Consider the following 23,343-nt stretch of genomic DNA (forward strand, 5'->3'; position numbering starts at 1 on the left):
AAAAAAGAAAGAAAGGACGAGAAGTGGGGATGGACCAAGTAGTGCCTGATGTGCAGTGAGGACCACCTTGGAGGCAACCTGTGGATTAAGGTGTGGCATGGACTTAATGACATCAGCTCAGAGCTGGTGGCTTGCATGATATGAGGGTCCACCAAAATGGGAATATATTTTACTTTTAAAGATGCTTTCTAGTCCATATTAAAGTAAGGTAGGGATGCAAAGAGCCATGAATAGCCAAGACCACCTCAAAGAAGAACTAAGTTGGATGGCTTACTCAACCAGATATCAAGATTTATTACAAAGTGACAGTAATTAAGGCAGTGTAGCATGAGCACAGCAATAGGCAAATAAAGCAATGGAACAGAGTAGAAAATCTAGAAACAGACCCATGCATATTTAGGCACTTACTTTATGAAAAACGTGGTACCTCAGAGCAATGGTACAAACTTATCAAAAAATAATCTTATCAATAAGTGGTGCTAGATCAAATAGACATCCAAATGGAAAAATAAGAATAAAACCCCACCCCTGCCTTTTACCAGAGCAAAAAAAATCAATTCTATGTGGTCCATAGATTTTAAATATGAAAGCTTTTAGAAGATAACACAGGTCAAGAATAGCTTCTTTAACTTGAGTTGGCAAATATTCTTAAATAAGACACAAAAAGTACTAACCATAAAGAACAATATTTACATACTGAACTATATTAAAATTAAAAACTTGGATTCGTCAAAAGATACCATTAAGAAAGTAAAAAAAAAGTCAAGTTACAGAGCGAGAAAAGATATTCACAGCACATATAACTGATAAAGGGCTCAATTCAGAATATATAAAGAACTCTTATAAAAGACCATCCAATTAAAAATAAATAAGCAAAAGATCTGAATAAGCATCTCACAAAAATAGAATGGCCAATGAACACAAGAAAAGGTGCTCAACTAGTCATCAGGGAAATAGACATGAAAATTATATTGAGATATCGCTAACACCCACAAGAGTGAAAATAATTAAAATGAAGAACAATACCAAGTGACTGAGAGGATGTGGAGCAACTAGGACACATACGTTACCAGTGGGAATTTAGAGCGATACGGCCACTGGGGAAAGTTTGGCAGATCTACTAAACCTAAACATAATATGTTCAAAACCTGTCAAGTCTATTCCTGGGTATGCATCTGACAGAAATGAGGGCTTATGTTCATCAAAGACTTGCACAGAAATGTTCAGCGCAGCATTATTCATAATAGCCTCGAGACAGAAAAAACCCACATGCCCATCAAGAGTAGAACAGATAAATACACTGTGACGTATTCATAGAGTGGAATACTGTACACAATGAAAATAAATTAACCACTGCTACGCACGACATTGATGACTCTCACAAATATAATGTGGAATGAAAGAAGCCAGTTACAGAAGAATGCATATTGTCTGATTCCATTTATACGGGGTTTGAAAGAAAGCAAAATTCACCTGTGATGTTACAAGTCAGGAGAGTGGTCCCTTTAAGGAGCAAGAAGGAGGTAGTCGTGTGAAGGGGTGGGAGGAGGGCTCTGGGGGCTGGTAATATTCTATTTCTTGACCTGGGAGGGGGGTACATGGGTGTGTTTACTTTGCAATAACTCATCAATAATTCATTTAAGGTCTGTGCGCTTTTCTGTGCGTATGCTCTACTCAAAGAAGAGTTTATCTAAAAAATGAAATGGGAAGGGTGATCTTCACTTAAAGAAATGATTAAAATGTTTCTCCCCTCTTTGTTTCTGACACCACTCCCCCATCCAAGTTCCCCACTGCATGGGAACTTGTTCTCACCAAATGAATCAATCATAATGGAACAAATTTAATGGATTTCCAAAGATTTTTTTTTTTAAGTGTAATGTCTTCCTTGTAAGGTCATTAAAAAAACCTCTACCTTTAAATAAAATCATCACACCTCATCCTCCCTCCCTGTATGGTGAAGAAAACTGAAATGCTAGATCCAAGAACAATAGTCATTCTGGGGCCGGAGGGTGAAAATGGATCAGAAATTCATTTGACATTTATTAAGCAGCTGCTAAACGTCAGGCATTATTCTCGGCACGGCAGATACAGCAGTCAACAGGAGAGAAAAGATCTTTGTTCTCGTGGAACTTAAAATATAACCCCCAAATGAGCAAATGTCATGGAGAGAAACAAGTCAAGGGGCTTGGGATAGTGGGGGCCAGGGGTAAGTTTTGCTGTTGTGTAGAGAGTGGTCAGAGAAGGCCACACCCAAAAGAGAGAGACCTGAGAAAGAAGAGAGATGGCCATACAGGTGACAGGGAAGAGTGCTCCAGGCTGAGAGAGCCTGAGGTGGGAACAATTTCTGTGTTTGAGGAACAGCCGGGAGGCCGGTGCAGCAGGAGGGGAGCGAACAAGGACCAGAGCAGCGAGAGACAGAGTCAGAGGCCACTAGGGCCCCCCAGGCCATTGTGAGGGCTTTGGCTTTCCCTCGGAGTGAGATGGAGCCACTGGAGGGTTTTGAGTAGAAAGAGAGACATGATCTGACTTAGATTTTAAGAATCACTCAGGCTGCAGGGGGAGAATAGACAGAAGGGGGGGTAAGAGCGAAAACAAGGAGACCAGGAAGTCGTTACAGGGATACAGGTGGGAGACCCTAGCGCCTTGGAGGGCCAGTGGAGATGGGGAGAACTGGGTGTAGTTCATGGCAGAGACAAACAGGGTTCAGCGTTTGGAAGTGGGTTGTGAGACAGAGTGGAGTCAAGGTTTTGGGCCTCAGCAGCTGGAAGGACAAAGTTTCTGTCAACTGAATGTGGGTGGAACAGGTGTGGGTGCAAGGTTCCGAAGTGCTGTTTGCACACTTCTAGTTGGAGATGTCTGCTAGGCATCCAAGTGGAGACTGTAAGGAGGCAGTTGGAGATAACGAAGCCAGAGCCCGAGGGAGAAGCTGGGGCCGGAGATGTAAACGTGGGTGTTGGTGCTTCAAGCCGTGAGACTGGATGAGGTCACCTAGGGAGAGGATATCGCCAGAAAAGAGAAGTCATGGTCTGAGGAATGGCCCTCTGAGGTCAGTCCTGCCCCAAATCCTGCTTCCACTGTAGGAAGGGGATATCGTCATGTTGGAGGAATTGGCCCCCATTCGCCCGGTGCCAGATGGCTGATGTGTTGCAGGTGTGAGGATACACGGGGCAACACTGTGACCTGGAAACTGGTCCTCAGAGGAGACCAAACATCACGTGAGGGAAACAAGCAAACACCTTTAGCATCCCTCCTCTCCCTGTCCCTAGCTCAGGTGGGATTTAAAACAGTGACCTGGAGGGCAAGCTTCTCCATCCTAGTCCTGGTTTGCCAAGTGCCCATGGCCCTCTCCTCTGGCATTCTCTTCGTCTGTCTGCTAGTCTAGCCCAGGACATTCTGCTCTCCTGGAAGAGTGCTTGGTCCCTGGGCAAGCAGAGCATCCTTTCACATTGAGCCAGAGATTGCAGGCTGGAGGAGGGCGGCCTTCGAGGCAACAGGGGCTTGGAGGAGAGCTGTCCTACCCGTGTTACCCATTAGCTGAAAATCTCTCATAACGTTTTCCATTCCCCTTATAACGAATCGTCAGATCAGCAGGGCCCCTGCTAGAAAGTTTATAAAAACCTCACAGGATTTAAAGGTCTGAACAAAGAGAAGAAATGGTTGACTGGGGCCGTGGCAGGCTCAAGTCAGAACCTCTTTCCCTGGCTGGTCTTTATTTCTAAAACTGGATTACAAGGGAAATGAAGAAGAGTGTTGGGGAAGAAGCTTTTGAAATGCTTCTCAGTTTTCTCCCTTCCTCGGCTTTACTGTCACCATTCAGGCTCCCCAGGACTCATCTGAGGAAGTCCCAGCCAAGAAAAGCACCAACAGAGAGGAGGAAAATTGGAAAAAAACAATAGCAGCAGGGATGGTGTTTATTGACCTCAACTTTCCAGTGTCCCGTCTCACTTTCCAGAGACTCCCATTGTTTCCCCACTTCCGTTACCATTCTTTTGAACGATTCTAACATAAACTTGATTTCCCTACCCACTCCTTCCCACTCGCTGCGTGATCCATCTTTTCCTTCTTTTTCCTCTCTCTGTGGTAAAGGAGCAGTGGACAGACATAGCTGTTCTATGGTCTCCTGAAGTCTCCATCAGCTGGTGCCTCTCTGAAGACCTCCCCACCCTGCCTCTCCTCACACAGTCACTAGAGACTCTACTCTCCGCTTTTCCACCTGAGAGGGAAAGTGTTCCAAGGAGCCCTTTACCTGAAAGTGAGGACGGTGTTTACGCAGCTGTGCCCACCTGTTTCAGGATGGGACTCCCTCTGGGTCAGCTCTTGGAACGTGGCACACAGCAGTGAAAACTGGGGCGTTTGAGATCCCTGGAGAATTGGAAAGATGGAACTCTCTTTCTCTTACTTTCAACCAGGATCCTAGAACACAAAAATGAATTACAAGTCACTTTCTGCTTCTTGGAGGTGGTGAGAAAGTAACTGTGTTCGGTGTAGCTACACTCCACATACAAACACTGATGGAAGTCAATGGAAAGGGTACCTTTCTTGCCCTTCTTCCCCATAATGTTCCCTAATAGGTATCAGGCAAACATTAAAAATAATCTTTTGTGCTCCACAAAAATTAGTGAAGACATTGACAATACTAGGTGCCTTTTCTACTCCAGAGGCCTGCCTCATAGTTCCCTCATCCAAAATTTTCATTTGCTCATTTATTCATTCAATATATTTTTATTGAATGACTACTGTGTCCCAGGCTGGCTGCTATGTGCCTCAGAAAGAATGGAGAACAAGGTAGATAAGTCTTACAGTAAAAGTGATGGGAGAGGCAAATAAATAAACAGATACGTCTGAATAATTACGTATTTTAGTAAGTGCTATGAGATCTTTGTGGGCTGCTAGCCCAGAGGGTGAGGTTTGAAGAACTACGGGCTAAACATAGAAATAAAAGGAAGTTGCATTTTTTAATGACTTGCTTTTCCATGTAACTTAGGAAATATTCTTTGGAGAGTCACAGCAGAATTTTAAAATGGAATTGCTTTCCCTGGAACTAGGACATCAGCAATACCCATGATCTCATGAAGGCAGATTGTAGCTCCTAAAATGCCTTCAAATGATGTGGCTTTGCCTCTTTGGGGGAAATAAACCAAAGGAACAACCCAACTGCCTCAGCCACAGACACTACTGGTTGTCTACCCAACAGCTGTTCTCTACTTGCCTGCCCCCTTTTCCATAATCTTGTGGGGAGGTCTTTGTGACCTTGTCCCTGCGAGAATGGTCTAAAGCTCACTACTGGTTACCTATTTGGGAGAAGTGTGTATCACGCCATCTCCTTGAGAGAGATGATGTTATGAAGCTCCAAAGGAAGTGATGTGGGTTGATACTTTCTCTTCTCACCTTGCTTTCCTGGACTTAGAGAATGAAATCTATACCATAGCCCTCTGCTTTCTCAGCTCCACTTAAAAGGACCCAGAGCCACCAATTCTCTTCTGTGGCAACCTGGCCAGGTGGCAATTTTCCTACTCTCTGATAGCTTACAACTGAGGTTCTGCTTGGTAGATGGGGATGCCTTCCCAAGCCTTCCCATTTCTGGAAAGAGGATGGAGATGATTCTATGGTAAGTCAGGGTAAGAAAGCCCAACTAAAGCTTCCCTCTGTTAGGTAGGGAGATGGCCTCTATCTCCATCCAAAAAGATGTACCTTTTTTCTACTCTTTTCCTGGTCCTTAAAACTGTCCCACCAGCTCAAACCACATCGCTATGCCTTCTTGTCCTTAGATCCGCACAAGCAGCACCCCCTGATGTTTGAACAATTTGACCATGACCCTGCCTTACTGTTCACAACCTGCTTCTATTTGAATCCCATCAGACCTGATCCTACAAGTTCAGTCTCTAGTCCTTCTCTGGCCCCTCCAGTTTTGTTATTCTTCCATGACTCTACTTGCCCTTATTTGAACCCCCTGCTTTAGTTCTAGGGAGAGCTCTACACTTGACCCCGCTTGACACTAATCCCATCAGCCCGGGACTTGCTAACCAGCTCCAGCTCTTTCCTTTCTTCTACGACACCACCGTTAGATGTGAGCTTAACATGGGTGGTGCTTTCCCTGACCACGCACACCAAGCTGAGCATGAGAGGGATGCCACAGTGGTCGAGTCATGCTTGTAAAGTTCATTCCTGAACTGGTTTGCAGGTTTTCCACTTCTCCCCTCATCTCGATGGTCTCCTTAGTACGCTGGCTGCCTACCAGTCCTGTCCTGGGAACAGATGCAAGCTCTGCATCTCAGACTCAGACTAACATGTTCCCTCCTGACCTTGTGCAGTGGGCTTTTGTGTTTAGCTGTTCAGCATCCTTTGTTAGAGAGAAAACACTCCTCATTTCTTGCTCCCCTCTGTCTCTGTCTCTGTCTGTCTGTCTCTCTCCCTATTGGTGCTTCGTCAGGGTCTCGTCCACCTTTAGCTATAAGAGTGGGAATGAGGACAATTATATAATTCAAATTTGAATCTCTCTGACTTCAAAATTTAACCAGTATACAATCCTGACTCTATTGGTGAAAACTCAGTAGAAATGGTTAGAATAGGGCTGTGCTGATAAGCTCTGTGGTTGAACTAAATGAGAAAGTGCCCACTGAGTGATGTAGATGACATGGCAGCCAGTGGCTGCTTCACCTGGAAAGGCCGCTGGGGCTGGCTCTCCATTGTGGAGTAATTTTGTGTTTGGATAGAAACATCTCTTTATATTTCCTGCTCAACTATAACCTGATCTAGAATCTGCTGCTGAACCACAGTACTGCTAAGGATGAGCTCACATCTGAACAGCTGTCCTATAAAGAATCATCTCTGGGGAGTGATTATGCAGCTATTAAAGTACCTCTTACAGTACACTGTCATTGAAGGAACTTTTTTTCTGGACACGTGTAAGTAAAACTTTCTTTCTTCCAGTTTTATTGAGATATAATTGACCTGCAACACTATAAATTCGAGGTGTCCAGCATAATGATTTGACTTAAATACATCATGAAACGATTGTCACAATAGGTTTAGTGAATACCCATCATCTCATATAGATACAAAATTAAAGAAATAGAAAAAATTTTCCTTCCTTTTCATGAGAACTCTTTGGGTTTACACTCTTAACTTTCATATATAACATAGAGCAGTGTTAGCTATATTAATCATGTTGTACATTACATCCCTAGTACTTATTTATCTTACAACTGGAAGTTTGTACCTTTTGACCATCTTCATCCAATTCCCCCTCCCCCCAACCCCTGCCTCTGGTAACCACAAATCTGATCTCCTTTTCTGTGATTTTGTCTGTTTGTTTTTGAAGTATAATTGACCTACCACACTGTGTTAATTTCTGTTACACAGTGTACTGATTTGATATTCCTAAATTCTCATTTCAAAATGATTACCATGATAAGTCTAGTTATAATCCATCACCATACAAAGATATTACCTAATTATTGGCTATATTCCCCACACTGTACATTTCATACTCATGACATTTATTTTTCAAGAGGAAGTTTGCACCTCTTAATTCCCCTCACCTATTTCTCCCCTCCCCCCAAACCCCTCCCTTCTGGAGACCACCTATTTGTTCTCTGTATCTATGACTCTGTTTCTGTTTTGTTATATTTGTTCATTTGTTTTGGTTTTTAGATTCCACATATAAGTGAGTAATACAGGATTTGTCCTTCTCTATCTGACTTACTTCACTTAGCATAATACCCTCTACGTCTATCCATGTTGTCACAAATGGCAATATTTCATTATTTTTTATGGCTGAGTAATATTCCATTGTATATGTGTGTGTGTGTATGTATATGTATATACATATATATATTTACCACATCTTAATGCATTCATCTATTGATGAGCACTTAGGTTGCTTCCATATCTTGGCGATTGTAAATAATGCTGCAATGAACATAGGGGTGGGTATATATTTTCTAATTAGTGTTTTCATTTTCTTCAGATAAATATATCCAGGAGTGGAATTGCTGGATCATATGATAGTTCTATTTTTAATTTTTTGAGGAATCTGCATACTGTTTTCCACAGTGGTTGTACCAATTTACATTTCCACCAACAGTGCACAAGGGTTCCCTTTTCTCTACATCCTTGCCGATCCTTGTTATTTGTTGTCGTTTTGATAATAGTCATTCTGACAGGTGCAAGGTGATATCTCATTGTGGTTTTGATTTGCATTTCCCTGATGGTTAGTGATGCTGAGCACATTTTCATTTGCCTGTTGGCCATCTGTATGTCTTCTTTGGAAAAACGTCTATTCAGATCCTTTGCCCACTTTTTAATGAGGTTGTTTGGTATTTTTCATGTTGAGTTGTGTGAGTTCTTCATATATTTTGGATATTAACTCCTTATTGGATATATCATTTGCAAATATCTTCTCCTATTCAGTAGGCGACCTTTTTAATTTGTTGATAGCTTCCTTCACTGGGCAAAAGCTTTTTAGTTTGATGTAGTTCCATTTGTTTATTTTTCCTTTTTTTCCCTTGCCTGAAGAGACAGATCCAAAAAAAATATTACAAAGACCAATGTCAAAGAGCATACTACATATGTTTTCTTCTAGAATTTTTATAATTTTAGGTCTTACATTTAAGTCTTTAATCCATTTTGAATTTATTTTTGTTCATGGCTTGAGAAAGTAGTCCAGTTTGATTTTTTTTTGCATGTAGCTGTCCAGGTTTCCCTGGACACCCTTAACTGAAGAGGCTGCCTTTTCCCCATTGCATATTCTTAGATAGATTAATAGCCCATATAAGTGTGGATTCATTTCTGGGCTCTCTATTCTGTTCCATTGATCTATGTTTCCATTTCTTGTGCCAGGACCATACTGTTTTGATTACTCTAGTTTTGTAGTATAGCTTGAAATCAGGCAGCATGATTCCTCTGGCTTTCTTTTTCTTTCTCAAGATTGTTTTGGTTATTTGGGGTCTTTTGTGTTTCCATACCAATTCTAGAATTACTTATTCTAGTTCTGTGAAAAATGCCATCAGTATTTCCATAGATTACAATGAATCTGTAGATTGCTTTGGGTAGTATGGTTATTTTTATAACATTAATTCTTTCAATCCATGAGCATGGTATATCTTTCCATCTGTTTGTGTCATCTACAACTTCTTTCATCAGCATCTTATAGTTTCCAAGTATAAGACTTCTATCTCCTTAGTTAGATTTATTCCTGGGTATTTTATTCTTTGTGATGTGATGGTAAATGGGATTGTTTTCTTAATCTCTTTCAGATAAATTGTTGTTAGCGTATAGAAATGCAACAGATTTCTGTATATTAATTTTGTATCCTACAACTTTACTGATTTCATTGATGAGTTCTAGTAGTTTTTTGGTGGCATCTTTAGGATTTTCTATGTAAGGTATCAATGACAGTTTTACTTAATCCTTTGCAATTTGGATACCTTTTATTTCTTTTCCTTGTCTGATTGCTGTGGCAAAGACTCCAATACTATGTTGGATAAAAGTGGTGAGAATGGGCATCATTGTCTTGTTCTTGATCTTAGAGGAAATGCTTTCAGCTCTTCACCACTGAGCATAATGTTGGCTGTGGGCTTCTCATATATGGCCTGTATTATGTTGAGGTATGTTCCCTCTATACCCACTTTGTTGAGAGTTTTTTTTTTTTTTATCATAAACAGTTGTTGAATTTTGTCAAAAGCTTATTCCACATCTATTGAGATAATCATGTGATTTTTATTCTTCAATTTGTTAATGTGGTGCATCACAGTAATTGGATTTGCAGATATTGAACCATCCTGTCATCCCTGGGATAAATCCCACTGGATCATGGTGTATGATCCTTTTGATGTACCGTTGAATTTGCTTTGCTACTGTTTTGTTGAGGATTTTTGCATCTATGTTCATCAGAGATATTGGCCTGTAATTTTATTTTTTTGTGATATCTTTGTCTGGTTTTGGTATCAGGGTGATGCTGGCCTTGTAGAATGAGTGCAGAAGTGTTTCTTCCGGGCTTCCCTGGTGGCGCAGTGGTTGAGAATCTGCCTGCCAATGCAGGGGACACGGGTTCGAGCCCTGGTCTGGGAAGATCCCACATGCCGCGGAGCGACTAGGCCCGTCAGCCACAAATGCTGAGCCTGTGCGTCTGGAGCCTGTGCTCCTCAACAAGAGAGGCCACGATAGTGAGAGGCCCGCGCACCGCGACGAAAAGTGGCCCCCACTTGCCACAACTAGAGAAAGCCCTCGCACAGAAACGAAGACCCAACACAGCCATAAATAAATAAATAAATAAATAAATAAATAAAATTAAAAAAGAAGTGTTTCTTCCTCTGCAATTTTCTGGAATAGTTTGAGTAGGATTGGTATTAACTCTTCTCTAAATGTTTGGTAGAATTCACCTGTGAAGCCTTCTGGTCCTGGACTTTTGTTTGTTGGGGGTTTTTTAATTACTGATCCAATTTCATTACTGGTAATTGGTCTGTTTATATTTTCTATTTCCTCCTGGTTCAGTTTTGGGAGATTGTGCATTTCTAGGAACTTGTCCATTTCCTCTAGGTTGTTCATTTTATTGGCATATAATTGTTCATAGTAATTTCTTATGATCCTTTGTATTTCTGTGGTGTCAGTTGTAACTTCTCTTTTTTCATTTCTAATTTTTTTGACTTGGGCCCTCTCCCTTTTTTCTGATGAGTCTGGCTAAAAGTTTATCAATTTTGTTTATCTTTAAAAAAAAACAGCTTTTAATTTTATTGATCTTTTCTATTTTTGTCTCTATTTCATTTATTTCTGCTCTGATCTTTATTATTTCTCTCCTTCTACTAACATTGGGGTTCTGTTTGTTCTTCTTTTTCTAGTTCCCTTAGGTGTAAGGTTAGGTTGTTTATTTGAGAACTTTCTTGTTTCCACTGGTATCCTTGTGGTAGAATGATTTCTCAAAAATGGCTGCTGCCAGTGCCCTTGTCCCCAGGGTGAGCTCCAGTTGCCTCCTGCCTCTCGTGGAGGCTCTCCAAGATCAGCAGGTGGGTCTGATCAGTAGGCCCCTTTCAACTTACTGCATCTGCCCTAGGTCTCAGAGCATGTGAGATTGTGTGTGTGCCTTTTCGAGAGGAGTCTCTATTTCCTACAGCCCTTTGGCTCTCCCAAAAGTAAGCCCCACTGGCCTTTAAAGCCAAATGTTCTGGAGGTTCATCTTCCCATTGTAGGACCCCCGGGCTGGGGAGCCCAATGTGAGGCTTGGATCCCTCACTCCTTGGGGAGAACCTCTGCAATTGTAATTATCCTCCTGTTTGTGGGTCACCCACCTGGACATATGGGTCCTGACTAGTTTCTGCCCCTCTTACTGTCTTTTTGTGGTTCCTTCTTTATGTCTTTATTTGTAGAAGATATTCCCTGCTAGTCTTTAGGTCTTTCTTATCAGTAGTTGCTCTATAAATTGTTGTAATATTTATGTGCCCATGGGAGGAGGTGAGCTCAGGGTCTTCCTACTCTGCCATGTTGGCCACTCCTCTGGTAAGTAACACTTTAAGAAAACCCAGTTAAAAGATTTCATCAGGAAAAAAGTTACTAAACTAAGTGACTTTCTGCTTTTAAAATGGGAGTACTGTGTAATTCTTTTAAACCTGGAACAAAAATATTACCTGCTGGAGCATATTATTTTTCACAATAAAATTTGAGAATAACTCCAGCAAAACAAATGAGTGATTCCACTTATGGGAAGGTAGAATAGATGTAATTTTTCCTATTCCTTCCATTAAGTGCAAGAGAAACCCTGAATATTACATATAAAACAAATATAAGGAGCATCTGAAAGGGGAGAGAAGAAGACAGATTGGTTAGGGATATTGGGACCCACAGAACAGAAAACTGGTGAGTTCCCTGGATTTTCTTGTTGCCTCGTATATCCCAGACTTGGAGCTGATGAAGACAGCAACCTGGGAATGCCAACAGGCACAGACAAAAGAAGTCACAACAAAAGTCTGCTCTCTGTAGCCAAAGTTTTAGGAAATGGGTAGCCTAGTAAGATAGAGAACTTTTAGATAGTAACAGCTCTGCTCTAGCCAAACACCACAGAGAAAGCTATGGCCTCACTCTTACTCATTCCAGCAAAGACCCGGGGGGAAACATAAATTTCCACCTTCACCAGACTGTAACAAGGCCCCCTAACACTGCAACCCCCTACCTCACAACTAGGGTGATGTTTAGAAAAAGCTAAGTTGGAAATGTCTATGTAGAAGATACCAAGGAATATACAAAAACTTCCTGGTATGTTCAGCAAGATCACTAGATACAAAATAAACATAGAAAAGTCAATTGTATTTCTATGTACTAACACTGAACTCGTGGATATGAAATTTTTAAATATAATACCATTTACAATTGCTCAAAAAAATTAAGCACTTAGATGTAAATTTGACAAACCATGTACAGGACTTGTATGCTGAAAACTACAAAATGTTGATGAAAGGAATCAAAGAAGATCTAAATAAATGGACAGGCATGTTGTGTTTGTGGACTGGAAAACTCAACATAGTTAAGATGTTAATTCTCTGCAAACTGGCATTAAGGTTTGTTTTTTGTTTTATAAATTTATTTATTTATTCATTTATTTAATTTTTGGCTGCATTGGGTCTTCGCTGCTGCACGCGGGCCTTCTCTAGTTGCAGTGAGTGGGGGCTACTCTTTGTTGCGGGGCGCAGGCTTCTCATTGCGGTGGCCTCTCCTGTTGCAGAGCACAGGCTCTAGGCGCGTGGGCTTCAGTAGTTGTGGCACACAGGCTTCAGTAGTTGTGGCTCGCGGGCTCTAGAGCGCAGACTCAGTAGTTGTGGCGCAAGGGCTTAGTTGCTCCGTGGCATGTGGGCTCTTCCTGGACCAGGGCTCGAACCTGTGTCCCCTGCATTGGCAGGCGGATTCTTAACCACTGCGCCACCAGGGAAGCCCCTGACATTAAGGTTTAACACATGTCCTGTCAAAATTTCTCTAAGGTTTTTTGTAAATATAGACAAGATTATTCTAAAATTTATATGGAAGGGCAAAGAAACTAAAATAGTTAAAAGCAATTTTTTAAAAGAAGAATAAGCAGCAGGAGTAGTTCTATCCCCATTTCGAGACATTATACAGCTATAGTAATCAAGACTGTGTGATATTGATAGAGGGGCAGACATAGAGATTAATGAAACAGAATACAGAGCCCATAAGTAGACCAATACATATATGCCCAGCTGATTTTTGACAAAGGTACAAAAGCAATCCAGTGAAGGAAGGTTAGCTTTTTTAACAGGGAGGAAGGAGCAATTAGACATTCATAAGCAAAAAAATAAAAAATAAAAAGGAAACTTAAGTCTCATAATTTATATGACAATTTAAATGGATTGTGGATTTTTAATGTAAAATGTAAACTATAAAACTTTTAGAAAAAAATATAAAAGAAATTCTTTGGGATCTAAAACTAGGCAGAGTTCTGACACCAAATGCAGTATCCATAAAAGGAAAAATTGAGAAATAGGACTTTATAAAAAATAAAACCTTTTTATCCATGAAAAGCCTTGTTAAAAAGATGAAGACTGGAAGAAAATATTTGTAAATTATATATTTGTGATATGATTTGGATCCAAAATATTTAAAGAGTTCTCAAACTCATTATAAGAAAACAAAACAAAAAAAACAATTAAAAAAATGGGCAAACTCTTTGAACAGCCATTTCACCAAAGAAAATATCAGATGTCAAATAAACAAATAAAAGGTTCAGATCTGAAAAATATCAAATGTTAAGTAAGAACATAAGAAGGTTCTCAACATCATTAGTCATTAGGAAAATGCTAATTAAATCCTAATGAAATACTACTACATGCATATGAGAATGGCTAAAAAAAATTTTTTTAATGGCTATACCAAGTATTGGTAAGAATGCAGAAAACTAGAACTTTCATATATGACTGGCGGGAGTTTCCAAAACACTTTGGAAAACAGTTGAAATGTTTTTTAAAAGTTTAGACAGGTCCGACATATGATCTAGCCATTTTATTTCTAGGTATTTACCGATGGCAAGTGAAGGCATATAATCATATAAAGACCTATTTATGAATGTTCATAGCAGCTTTATTTTTAACAGCCCCAAACTGGAAACAGCCCAAATGTCCATCAACAGGTGAATGGATAAACAAATTGTTTTCAGACAAACTGGAACACTTTCAGTGATGAAAATAAGTGAATTGTTGATGCACATTTCAACATGGAGCCATATAAAAATAATTTTGGTGAATGAAAGAAGCCAGACAAGAAAGAGTGCATAGTGCATGGTTCAATTTATATAAAATTCTAGAAAACACAGAAAATAGATCAGTGGTTATGCAGGGATTGGAGTAGGGGAACATATGGGGAGGGATAGGAAGAAGAGATTTAAAAGGGGCATGAGGAAATATTTGGAGGTAATGGAATATGTTCATTATTCTGATGGTAGTGAAGTTTCATGACAAATTTATATATACGTCAAAATTCATCAAATTGTATGCTTTAAATATGTGCAGTTTTTGTACAACAATTACACAAAAATACACCTATTAAAAAGTTCATGCTAATAAAGTTTTGACCATTGATCACAATTATTACAGAAACATTTACCTCAGTTAGTATTTGTTGAGCACCCATTTCATGCAATCAGCTATAATCAAACCACAGAACATCAATAATGTAAAGATCTGATAGTTTTAGATTTATTCCAAAGTCATAACAATTAAGTTATAATTATTGACTGGTTTGAAGGAGTTCAAATAACTCAGAAATTATTCTTCCTAAGCAAGTATAGACAGTTTCAATTTGGGGATATAATGTTTATTAAAAATTTATTATAATGAAAGAAAATAAATAGAAAACAACATTTTTTTTAATGAGGGAAGGAAGACTCCAAAATTAAAGAATAAGTTCTCTATTTAAAATAGGATTTGACTTATAAAATCTTCAATTTCACTCAACTTTTGAGAGAAATACTTATCCCATAAAGTAAAAAGATGTGTAGAACAAGGTGGTCAGACTGATCCAGAGCAGCAGCCTATGTCAATTAACATTATTTGAAAAGGCTTGTGCAGAGTTGTTTCAAAACTGTTGTTTTTTTCTAATTTAAAATCTTATTTTTGAAATTTATGAATTAGGTCCCGAAGTCCTACCCTTGTGAAGAAGTGGATTTAGTCATATCCATATTGAATTGCTTGTGAAGTTTGTTTTGCATTTTCATACCATAGTAAGGTCTTTCTAAGGTCATAGTGTTACTTTTAATAACAACATCAATATTATTCATAATGTTGATTTTTCTTCATCCTGAAGCACTAAATGTGTAGTCTTGAAGCCATGCACTGTGGCTGCCTTTACCTGGTTTTGTCAGGGTTTTTTAATCATCTAAGAGAGAAGGGTTTTCTAGAAATCCGTAGGTATTATAAGACAGACCCTTCCTAGCACTGGCAGGGTAGTCCCATTGACTTTTGTGCAACAGTGATGCACAGAGAAGATTTCTCAGGCAGACGTCCAAAGAGAAGACAGAACCAGTCCAAAGTGTTGGCAACAAAATCTTGAACTAAGATAGTGTTTACGGAAAGAAGGAGAGTGCATCCTGGCTGCAGTGTGGAAACAAAAGCAGATGTTGGCTCACTTAAGCGTACTCATTCTCTAGACATGCTGGGACCTCAGAGGCTGACAGAGGGCAAGAGGACAAAGCTGGGAACTGCCAGGTCCAAGACTAGAGCACCAAGATTGTAAACTAGGACTGGCCCCTGATGGGGCATGGGGCATCCATCAAAATCCTGTCTAGTAGAAAAGGCTCCCACGAGCTAATAGGTCAGCATTCACATTTAAGGGGAAACTTTGGGGCAGGAAGAGCACGATCACAGGATTTTCTAGAACAAGGGTCAGCAAACTATGATCCGTATGCCAAATCTGGCCCACGACCTGTTTTTGTAAATAAAGTTTTATGGGAACACATGTCTGTTCGTGCTACAATGGTAGAATTGAGTAGTGACAGAGACTTGGGGTTTACAAAGCCAAAAATATTTTCTATCTGGCCCTATACAGAAAATGTTTGGCAACCCCTGTTCTACAAGAGGGTGACGCTTGGAATCAGCATTATGGTCCCAGGTGATATGTTTGGTTTGGAGACACACACCAGGCGTGGGCTGAGAGGAACCCATGATCTAGGCAGGGTGTCAAAACCACAACTGAATGGTTTGGAGTTCAGGACCTCAGGTACAGGCAGAAACCAAGGCAAAAGCTCGAGCCTATTGAGTGGACAAACATGGTGGCGATTAAGGAAAGAATAAGGCTCAGTAGGCTTGTGGGATCCAAGTTTACCTTTAGTCATAGAAGATACCAAGTCTAGGACAGCAAGTCCAATTTCAGTGACCTGCTGATGGGTTTGAACCAATGGTCAGTTTGAAATGCTCAGTGTTGAGCAGAGCTGGGAAGGCAGAGGCTGACCCAGAAGGAAGGAACTTTCAAGTCCAAATAACCTGGCTCTTTCTGCTAGAAAGTAGGAGTATGGTGCTATACTCTCCATTTCCTCTTCAATATGTAGCTTATCACCCTCATCAACCCAGTGTGATGAGATTGAAATGTCTCCTGGCTTGGGTTGCCATATTTAGCAAATAAAAATACAGGAGGCCGAGTTCAATTTGAATTTCAGACAAAGAAAATATTTAATAAATAAAAGTATATCTGAAATATTTCATTGGACATGTTTATGCTAAAAATTGACTCATTATTTGAAATTCAAATTTAAGAGACTTCCCTGGTGGCGCAGTGGTTAAGAATCCTCCTGCCAATGCAGGGGACACGGGTTCGAGCCCTGGTCCAGGAAGCTCCCACATGCCGCAGAGCAACTAAGCCCGTGTGTCACAACTACTGAGCCTGTGCTCTAGAGCCCACGTGCCACAACTACTGAAGCCCGCGCACCTAGACCCCGTGCTCCGCAACAAGAGGAGCCACCACAATGAGAAGCCTGCACACCGCGGTGAAGAGTAGCTCCCCCTCGCCGCAACTAGAGAAAGCCCATGCGCAGCAACGAAGACCCAATGCAGCCAAATAAATAAATTTATTAAAAAAACCAAACAAACAAATTTAACTCGAGTCCTATAATTTTTCTGGCAACGTTATTTCCAGGAGACTGGCCATCTGTGTGATAAATCATGACTAAACTAAGCAATATTTTGACTCCTGGGACAGCAAGAAATTTCTAGTCTTTTGGTTTCTCCTCTAGTCTCTTTTGCTTCTCCCTTTCTCCCCATACAGACTTCTTTCCCACCTCCTTCCATCTCTTCTCTACCACTTCCTTTCCAAGGGCTGTCCAGGAGAGGGGACCGATTGCATTTATCAACACTTCCAGTAATTATAATATGGCTTCAACTGTCATTGATTAAACCAGAAAAGGGCTGAAAACTGAGAAAGAAGAAGTCAAGCTTTTTAAAGTGACTCACAGGAAGGAAACCTGGTGAACAGAGTTAGATGATTGGCTTCTGACTCATAGGAGCTTTCTTTTTCTTTTTTTAATCTAATCATGCTTTCGCCTATTTCTTCTAGCATCCATTGATGATTCTTTTTTTTTTAACAACCATGATTTATTTTATTTTTTTGAATTTTATTTTATTTATTTTTTATACAGCAGGTTCTTTTTAGTTGTCTATTTTATACATATTAGTGTATATATGTCAATCCCAATCTCCTAATTCACAGGAGCTTTCTTTGCCAGAGATTTGTATTCCTCTGTCACCATTAGTTTGCTATCAACAAACCACTGAAATTTCCCCAGCAGCGCACAGATCACTGTCTCGGTAGAGGACTTGGGTTTAGATAAACGGCGTGGCACTTGCTGGTTCCAAATGTTGAATTAAAATGGACATTTTTTTAAATTTACAAAAAGCCTCTTAGATTAAAATCAGAGGGCTCTGTAAAAGCCATGCTCGTGGTTTTAAAGCATTATGCCAGCACTGTGTTCTCTGAAGAGGTTCTTAGGAAAGTTTCAAGAACAGTCAAATCGTTTTATGCTGTGGTCACAGTGGATTAAAGCTCACCTGCAGGGCAAAGGATGTGGGCTAAGATTGTGCTCAGTGATGACTTGGGTAATATGTAAAACATGTAGAAAATATCAGTCTGATATGATTTGCATTATTTCCCCCATCAATCATTTCTCTAACAACCTTCCCTCCATTGTAGCAGTATTAGAGGTGCCCATTTGGGTCTGCCTTCAAGAAAGAACTTGCTGTTCAGCAGTAAAAGATGCAGTTAGCTTACAGCCTCCAGCTGTCAGTACCTTAGGATTCACTGCACCTTTAGAGCGGGGGCCATGCTCTTCCTGGGGCGGCCCCCAGCCAATGACTGAGCACAGAGTAGGTACTAGGCCTGGCCAATCTCTTCAACATGGCACTCCGCTGATGAGCAATCTTTGTTCTGGAATCCCTCGTTGGGTTGGCCAAAATGACTCAGATCTGCATCGTGATCTGAGGCTTTCCCTGTCCAGTTGTACTTTCTCCCTCTTTTATCTTCACAAGTGTTACTCCCCCCAAAAACTCTTGCAATCTTAATTCTGCCTCAGCGTCTGTTTCCCTGAGGGCACACTTGACCCACCCATGATGGCCCCAGGGAAGTGGATGGAACAGATACCATTTTAGCAAGGAAAAAGATATCTTGAGGGATACATTCTTACCCGAAAGGAAGAGGGGGAAAGGGCACACTCATTCCTGTCCAGCAGAGCACAGGAAAGAAAAAAGAGGTGGACGCAAGCTAAGACCCTCACACATCAGAGTCTTGCCTTGCCTCTTCCTTGAGGCCAAGGCTTTTTTGGGGAGGGAACTATGAAAACATTCAGAAAGGTATGGAGAGACTAAAAATATTAGGGCAAGTGACTTACTTTCCCACGCACAGCCTGGAAGAGGCTGAAAGCAACTAGGAGAAGCCCAACATGTATCTGGTACCATGTCTAACATGGCTTGGGTGGGACGGTGCAGCATTAGCAAATGGAGGCACCTTGGTAGGTAACGATGAGATGTATCCCTGTATTCCCAGGTGCCCTGGTGAAGGTCAAGGAGGTTCAAGATGGATCACTGGAAATGCAGAGGCCTGAAGTTGGAAAGTGGAGGCCATTGAGATCAAGTAGTTTGACTTCTAGAGGCAATAGCAGTGTCAATGTCCCATGTGTAAGTTTGTCCATTGCATGCCAACGAACAAACTAGACTGGGAGTAACTCATGGGACACCAGCACAGGACCCAAACACCCAGCAGGGATGCCCCTCAAGACCAGAGGTCACCATGCTGGTTTCCACACCCATAGCCACACGGTAGCAACACCCCCACTAGCCAAAGAGCAGGTGCTAACATCAGGAGACCAAGGGACACCAGAAGAGGCCAGGATATACCAGCTGACCATGTAAGTCCAGTCTTTTCCTTCATGTTCCAGAGGGTTGAGGGGATACAAGGAAGATTTGATCAGTTCTGGAAAACAAAGGAGCTGCATGTGTTGGCACGTCTGAGTGTGTGTTAATCACTCAGTGACCCCATTGCACTTGTTACATTTTGAATTTTAGTTCAAGCTATGGAGTTAAGGAGGGTCAGACTTAGTGTCTCTAAGCCATATCTGAATAGCAAGTTCTAGCTGAGAACCTCCATGGGCCAGATAAATTATAGCATCCATGTATGGGAATGTTTGGTTTCTCTCTAGACCTCTTTTTCCAAGGGGTGGGAGATAAACCACTGGTGACAGCCAAGATGATTTTAGGTTGTGTGCAAACACCTTTCATTAACACTGAATCACACCCAAAACATCCCATTTCCAGTTTTTCTCCGTCCTCCTGATCACATAAGAGGAAGTCTGGGTGCCTGTCTCTACCCTCCCCAAAACTTGCCAATTCCACTTGCTAACAAAGTGAGAGCAGATTTCAGATTCAGAGTAGCAGCCCCCCTCCACCCTCAATCTATTCTTCATGAAGCGGCCACGATGATCCTTTAACAGAAATCAAATCACACCACTTCTCTGCTGAAGACCCTCCCATGCCTCCTCATTTAATTCAGAGGAAAAGCCTGAATCTTTCTAGTGGCCCCCAAGGCCCTACGTGATCTGACACATCACACTCCAGCCTCACCCTCTCTCCTCCCCTCTCGCTCACTCTCCTTCAGCCACTGTAGCCTCCTGATTGGTCTCGGCATGCTCTTTGCCCAGATACCAGCCCAGCTCAAGTCCTCGCCTGCCACAACTTGACTCAGAACCACTTCTGTAGTGCGGACTCCTTTGGTTTTTCCTGCCTCTCACTTGAATGTAAGCTCCATGAAGTCAGGAATTTCTGCCTGTTATGTTTACCGCCATATCTCCAACATCTAAAACAGGGCCTGGCAAGTAGCGGGTGCTCACTCAGTATTTACTGAATGGATGACTGAATTCTTGGCTTATTGCTACATGTTATTATCAGTATCATATCTTTCCTTTCTCGTCCTCCCTTTTAATTCTCCTTCCTTTCCTGGCAAAGCAAACACAAACGAATACAAACACACAGCAAAAAAACCCACAAGATGCTATTAGTTACCCCTTCTCAACTTCATGGAAGTTCTAATAATCATATATATTTTATATACACATATATATTATATATACATTATTTTTATATATACATTTTATCTATCTATATACATACACACACATTATATTTTCCTTTCAGATGGGAGATTTGGGGTGTGGAGTGCCAAGGGAAAAGAATTTGGGGAATCCTTGACCTGGCTGACCTCTACCCTTCTCCCAGCTCCCTTCCATCCTCCCTCCGCCCCTGGCCGCCACCCTCCTCTCACATTCCTGCCTGGTGAGTTCTGCTCCCCAGCAGCCTGTAGCATTTGGGCTGGGATGGTTGGAGCCCGAGGGCTCAGCATTTCCAGGATCCCCTCACTGGCTGAGCGGGGAGCACAAGAAACACGTGTGTCGGGCTGCTTCTTCTCAAGACCAGAACTTGGCGTGGCTGTCCTGTGTGATTGATGACAAATCACGAACACACATCTAGACCTCCGGAATGGAGAGCGAGCTGGGTAGAAGGAGAAGCAGGCCTAGCTCCCCACCGCTGACTGATCCTGTTTGCTCTGTTTCTTCTTGTCACCACAGCACCACGTCGGGTTACCAAGGAGATAGACAGGAACAGACCTATGAGAAACTCTCCGCTGGAGCGTGGGCGGCAGCAGACTGTCATTGAGGGCAACACCCTCATTCTTGGCTCCGCCCCTCCTCCCACACCCCAAAAGAAGCCACACAGGAGCTGGAATTTGAGGAGCTCCCTTTAGAATGCAAACCAGAGCTTGCCCACACCTACTCTCTGGCCCTCCGTGCCTCTTTGAGGAGGAGGATCTGCGGGCTTGGATCTTGCTGCTGGATCTGCGGGCTTTTCTAAGCCTTGGGATGTATTTGTGTTGTAAGAAAACACCTGGGTTTTTTCAGGGGTCGGAAGAGATTGGTGGCTGAGCCGTTCTGCTCTCGTGTGGATGGAAGGCTGTGAGATGGGGCCCGTGATCACCACGGAGCCCCTGGACAATTGGAAGGAGAGGTGCCAGGAGCCAGGCCCCAAGGCCTGGATTCCTCATCTGAGCTCGCCTGCCTTCAGCAGGACAAAGTAATAGCATGGGGACATCCACACCGAACTTTGAGAAGGAACAAGGCTAACTCTGATGGTGAGCCGGCCCCGTTTGTACATGCCAAGGCCTAAAAGACCATGTTTGCTTTTGACAGGCCCTTGGGAATATCCGGTAATTACGGTAATTCCATAATCATGCTACTAAACGCACCTAATGCTTTCATCTTTACAAAGCTTGTGTCCATTCTCCATCTTCTCCCCTAGAGAAGGGGGCTTTATTTCCCCTACTTTACAGATGAGATGGTAGAGGTGGAGGAACTTTCTGCTACCATAAAAGTAGCAGGAAAGCATTTCAAACCCAGATGTCATGACCCCACATGTGGGGTGTTTCCACTCGTTCCTGGTAGAGGAGTTCCTGAAACAGGAGCCTCACGAGTCTGAGGCCTGAAACTACAGGGCTTACTGATGTAGCTGCAAACTGCAGCTCTCAGACAGCAAGAGAAGAGTCAAGAAGAGAAAACGCATTGCGCTGGAGGACCTTAGCGTGTCTCACACAGGCGGAATATTTACATGTGTTCCCCACACGGTCTCCATAGCAACTGGCAGAGGTGCAAAAATGCGTCGTCAGTATTTGTTAGAGGACGAGAAGATATCCTCTTTCTCTCAGCGGGCAGGGCTATTTCCATCCACCGGCTTTGTGACTTCTCCCAGCAGCCAGTTGGCAGGAAGGTTTCAAGCAACAGGGAACCCGTGGGTCAATCCCGTCGGCATCTGAAACTTGCAGGATGGAGGGACCTCATCTTCTGCTCCCTCTTCCAGGCAGTTAAGCACGGAGTCAGGAAGGAATTTTGTTATTAAGAAGTCTCAATAGAAAGGAGCTGAGAAGTTGTGGTTTCCAGCTTTTAACCACAACGTTTAAGAACTGGCTCCATTTTCCTTATAGTTTCCAAGTGCACATCATTACCTAATTCTCCCTGGAGAATCGATATTGCTTTATGATGCATATGTGTCAGTGATGTGAGCTAAGGCTCGGAGCCAGCAAACAATGTCTTTCTCATAAACCTCCCTCTCCAGCCTCCTTTCCCATGTTGCACCTTGAAATGATGCCTTCTGCCCTTTCTACCTCACATGATCCATGGGCTCCTTGGTCAGGAATGAAGTCTACGTTGCTGCAATGAAAACTGTAATTCAGTGCCCCGTATGTGCCCCAGAATATTTTATCTCCGACATCTCAGTTTGTGACTTGTCATATGTGATTTATGTGCTGTTGGTTAGTGTATCATGTGTCAAAATCTTCCAAGTGCTTTGGGAGAAACAGGAACCAGAGAATTCCTGATCCCCAAAGATCTTACAGTCTAGTTTACCTAAGCTCTTATGTAGCATTCAACCCAGCATTACACACTCAGCATGAGATCAACACATCTATTAAGCCCTATATGAAAAACTGAGCCCCTACACAATTGTCCCCGGCGGGTCTGGACTCATGGCCGAGCAACTGGTGTTGTTGACCAAGACTCACGCTCAGAAGGACTTGCTTGGGGTTTAACGTCCTACCACTGCTGTCTCGCATTTCTTAGTTTATCTTCGTATTTGTGTCTCATAAGTGAAGTCTGATGGGGCAATGAAGCTCAGCTCACTGGTGGACCTGCCCCCCACCTCCAGCCCCTGCTGTCCCAGAACTCGACCTTCTCTTCCCCACCCCCATCCCATGACCACTGCCACCCTCCACCCAGGGCAGCTACCAGGTCTTGTCAGCATGTGGGGAGCTCGCTTCTACCTCTGC

The sequence above is a fragment of the Eschrichtius robustus genome, chromosome 11 (genome assembly GCF_028021215.1).
Source record: "Eschrichtius robustus isolate mEscRob2 chromosome 11, mEscRob2.pri, whole genome shotgun sequence".
Lineage (NCBI taxonomy): Eukaryota > Metazoa > Chordata > Mammalia > Artiodactyla > Eschrichtiidae > Eschrichtius > Eschrichtius robustus.